The sequence below is a fragment of the Cebus imitator genome, unplaced genomic scaffold, assembly GCF_001604975.1.
Source record: "Cebus imitator isolate Cc_AM_T3 unplaced genomic scaffold, Cebus_imitator-1.0 Scaffold186, whole genome shotgun sequence".
Taxonomy (NCBI): domain Eukaryota; kingdom Metazoa; phylum Chordata; class Mammalia; order Primates; family Cebidae; genus Cebus; species Cebus imitator.
In genome coordinates, this window is record NW_016107501.1 from 1,011,171 (window position 1) to 1,016,622 (window position 5,452).

The following is a 5,452-nucleotide window of genomic DNA, read 5'->3' on the forward strand; positions in this document are numbered from 1 at the left end:
GGGCTGATATCCAGAATTTACAAAGAACTAAAACAGATTTACAAGAAAAAAAGAAACAAGCCCATTCAAAAGTGGGCAAAAGATATGAACAGATACTTTACAAAAGAAGACAGACATGAGGCCAACAAACATATGAAAAAATGCTCATCATCACTGGTCATCAGAGAAATGTAGATCAAAACTACATTGAGATACCATTTCACACCAGTTAGAATGGCGATCATTACAAAATCTGGAGACAACAGATGCTGGAGAGGGTGTGGAGAAATAGGAACACTTTTACACTGTTGGTGGGAGTGTAAATTGGTTCAACCATTGTGGAAGACAGTGTGGTGATTCCTCAAGGACCTAGAAATAGAAATTCTATTTGACCCAGCAATTCCATTACTGGCTATATATACAAAGGATTATAAATCGTTCTACTATAAGGACATATGCACACAAATGTTCATTGCAGCACTGTTTACAATAGCAAAGACCTGGAAACAACCCAAATGCCCATCAATGATAGACTGGACAGGGAAAATGTGGCACATATACACCATGGCATATTATGCAGCCATCAAAAACGATGAGTTTGTGTCCTTTGTAGGGACATGGATGAACCTGGAAACCATCATTCTCAGCAAACTGACAGAAGAGCAGAAGATCAAGCACCACATGTTCTCACTCATAGGTGGGTGTTGAACAATGAGAACACATGGACACAGGGAGGGGAGCACTACACACTGGTGTCAGTTGGGGGGAAATAGGAGAGGGGCGGTGGGGGATGGGGAGCTGGGGAGAGATAGCAAGGGGAGAGATGCCAGATATAGGTGATGGGGAGGAAGGCAGCAAATCACACTGCCACATGTGTACCTATGCAACAATCTTGCATGTTCTTCACATGTACCCCCAAACCTAAAATGCAATAAAATAAAGAAATGGAAAAAAAAGAAAAAGAAGTAAAACATTAATTATTGGAAAGAATTGATAATTTATCAAAATGAATAGAGTAAGAATAAATGAATATGAAGATAATATAATGATAAATAAATTGGTAATTCAAAATAAGTAGGACTTTAAAAAACAGAAAAGGGCCACACCCACCATAGTGTTTTCAGGAAACTTAACGTCAAAGGAGGTTGGCATAATCCTCATTGAGGCTCATTCTTTGTTCTTTATTTTATCCTATGTGAAAATTTTTATAACAACATGACCACAAATTTCTTTCAAATAAAATAAAAATATGCTTTCTGCTAAGAGAAAGTATCAAAAAATTCTTATTGCAACACAAATAATTACATCCACATAATGAAATACAGTAAGATAATTTAAAATTATGCTTTCAAAAAGTTTATTTCTTAAGAATATGCTCATGAAAGAATATTTTTCTAAAACAGCTACACAACTGTATAAAAGTATATACATACTACAACTAATCAGTCAGTACTTTACATGTGGGTAAATGCGTGAGTTTTGTGATGTGATGAGCACACATGAGTTTTAGTACTGGTTCTGTCACACACTTATCCTTTTAACTTTGAGTAAACAGCATAATTTTTTAGGACTTCAGGTTTCTTATCTATAAAATAGAAATATTAATAGTATCTAGCCCAAAGAACATTGTAACTATCGAATAAATTAATTCATTTGAATCCCTTAGCACAGGTCCTGGCAAATAGGTATAGTAAAAGACATAAATGAAAGAAAAGAAATAATTGTCTGAGATGTATGTACATGTGAGATTTAAAGTTACAGGATTTTCATCAGTTCACTTTTGTCATGTAAGAAGCCACTTAAAGAGTGACAAAAATAACCTCAGAATTTTGTAGATAAGTATTTTGGATTGGAATCTGCTGGGAGGTTCATATGGTCTTTGATAGGCTCATTCATGAATCTGTAGCCCTCTATACGGTCTCTGATATAATTAAAAATATGATACATGTATTCATTTTATGTGTATTTTATAACACATTTAGTGAAATCCAATTTATGTGACATTCAATTTATCCATTTAAAGTAACACTTAATGGATTCTAGCATAATTGATTGATTGCGGTGTAAACATCACATTTTTAAAAAATATTTTATCATTTCGAAAAGAAGCCCCATATAAATTTAGTAGTATGTTTCTATTTTGCCCCAATTCTCCAGCCAAAGCAACTATTTATCTACTTTTTATTGCTATAGATCTTCCTCTCCTGGATAATCTTTGTAAATGGGAATTACACAATATATGTATCATTTGTGATTAGCTTCTTTCACTTAGCTTTATGTTTCCTAGGTTCATCCATGTTGAAGAATGAATTCCAACTTTTTATTTTTATTGCTGAATATAATTTTACATAACTATATAGCACATTTTATTCACTGATTCATCTCTTGATAGACATTAGAGTTTAATGTTGCAATTAACATTCATGTACAAGTTTTTTGTGTGTGAATATACATATATATATATATATATATATATATGCATTTCTTTGTGTTATATATCTAGAAATAAAATTACTGGATAATACAGTAAGTTTAGGTTTAAATTTTTGATGAACAGCAGGACTAATTTTAAAAGTGGCTGCATCATTTTACAAGCTGATCAGAAAACTACAAGACTTCCAATTTCTTCAAATTCTTGCCAACACTATACTTTTTTATTATAGCTACTTTAGGGAATGTGAACTTGTCTCTTATGATCGTTTTGATTTGCATTTTCTTGATGCACAGAAATATTGATCCTCTTTTCATGTGCTTATTGGACACTTTTATGTCTTATTTGGAGAAACAGCTATTAGGATACCTTTCTATTATGTAACTGAGTAATGTGTCATTTTATTATTGATTTAGAATTCATCTTGATGTGTTCCAGATAGAATTTTTGTATTAGATATGTGACTTGCAATATTTTTTAATAATCTGTGGACTGTCTTTTTACTTTATTGTGCCCTTTTAAGCACAATATTTTCTAAAATTTTGTGAAGTTCAACTTACGTTATTTTTTCTTTGCTTGTGCTTTTGGTATCATATCCAAGAAGTCTTTGCCTAACCCCAGATCATTAAGATTTGTCCTTGTTCTTCTATGAGTTTTATAATTTTTGCTATTGAGCTATATAATTCATTTTGAATTAATTTTTTTATACAGTGTAAGGAAGGGATCCAACTTCATTCTTTTGCATACGAATATGCAGTTGTCTCAGTATCATTAGTTGTAGAAACTATTTTGCCACAATGAATCATGTTGGCACTCATGTCAATAATAGATTGATTGAAAAGGCCTTGACAGAAAAATCGTGGAGTAGAGAATTCCAAAACTCATTTTTCTGCAAAAGCAGTAAGCTCACAAAAACTATAAATCATTTTCCTTTTATTTAGAAGTCTGAAATTAGGTCCAATGCCTTGGATATATGTACAGTCACCTTGTGATGACAGTGATTTTAGTGAGTTAGGTCTCGCTTTTACTCTTTCCCTGATTTCTCTGTTAAACTGTTTGCTTCTTGGTATTATGGGAAGCTGCTAGCCTTCACTAACTGCTTGCTAATCACTTTACTGTTTTTTGACAGTTCCCCACTGCATAAGTTGATCCACAGTCTGATCCAATTAAATTTTAGTCCCTTTGCAGACATAGTATTTGAAGCCAGTCTTAGAGGTATGTTCTGAGGCCCGGAGGGCTCCTCTTTAGCCTCCTTTATCCCTTGTTCTCTGTGGTAAACTTCCAGCTCAGCGTAAGTTTAGCTTGCTGTTTTCATAGGGAAACTTTTGTCTAACTGTTCACATATTTCCTCTTAGTTGCTTACCTTGTAATCTCCCATTTTTTTTTCCATTAAGCTTGAACTGTCTCTTACTCTATTCCAAATAAAGTCATTTGTCTGGGGAAAGTCTTCAGAAATCTCTACTGTTAATCTCTGGCTCTCTGCCTGGGCAAAATCTCAGCCACTACCTCTGAGGTTGGGGCAGGAAGAGTGGGCTACTTCTTTTGAAGTGGCACATATGCTTCACAAGCATGGCCCTGGATTGGAGTGGAAGCCTTGAGTCTTCTCAGCTTGATCCTCTGGATATGAAACATCCTCCCTACAAATAAGCTGGAGAATGGGTGATTTGGCCACTGATAATTGTAGCCTATTGCACCTGTAGAACTTTCTCACCCTACAAAAGGGAGCTGAGTTGATGAAGGAAGAGAACCTCAGACCTCTCAGTAGCTTTTTTGTGGAATAGAGATTCTGCTATATGGAGCTTGGATGAAATGAAAAATACTGGTAACCTTCCCTTCACAAGGAGATACCCTAGCCCACAACTTGAAATTTGGAATAGAGGAGCACTATGTTCTTGGCTGCACCCAACCAGGATGGTGCTTCAGACATGTTGAGCTGGGCAGGAGTAGGGTGAAGGTTTATGAGGAGAGTAGATCCTGTCTCAAAAGCTCAGACTCACTGCTGTTATCAAAATTTATTACATTTTCTTGAATAAATGTTTCTTATTTACTGTATGGCCTTTAGATAATTTCCAGATATCTCAATTAAAAAAAAAAAAAAAAGTAATGTTCACCTGTGCATGCAGCTATTCAGGCTTCCATTCAAGAAGTTGTGTCTATTCAAACATTGTGATCTAATTGGCTTATAATAAGTTGGATAGTGATTAATAAATCATGTTAATTAATCATGTGAGAAATCAAAGTCAATGTGAAAAATTATGCTTTCCCCACCAAATAGTGACAACTTTTAGGAGTTAGATCTACTATCCCTGTTTTTAACAAACCCATTCACCTTACCATTTATGTAGAAACATCATTTATACTAAAGGGCAATGGAATTTGCACTCTAAAGAGCTAAAGATGAATAAAAACTTGCTAAGGAAAGCAGCTTTGGTAGTCTTATTTGATTTTCTTTTCTTCCTGTAATTTTAACCTTTATGTTTGTAATTTACTGTTTTTCCTCATGTATTTATTTTCTATATTCTTAGGTTATAGCCATTGCTTCTTTTACCTTTCCATATGCATTACTTCACATTAATAATCATTAAGTTTTGTCCCAAAAGATTCCACTGAACTTCCTCCATTCTCTAAATCTTTCTATTTCATGTATTTTTTACAAGTCTATTTTAGTGGCAGTGGTCAACTGTATTTTTAGGTTATTATTTAAGAAAACAATACAAAATATTTATTTCCAAAATATACTTTCTCTTCAGAAATAACCTTCACTCCTCAAAATAGTCAAATTAATTTGTGACCAGCTTTTTAAGGCCAATGAAAAATAAATATTGTAATAATACCCAACCATAAACAAAGTCAACAACAAATTGTATTATTTTGAAAACCTATCAGGAAGTTGAGCTCTCTGTGAAGTTAAAAGTCCTACATTTGGTACTATACACAATTATATAGAATGAGCTATTATATTTTCTTTTTTTTTTTTTTTTTTTTTTTTTTTTTTTTTTTGAACTTTTATAATTTATTATTCTGTAAGATATGGTACATATT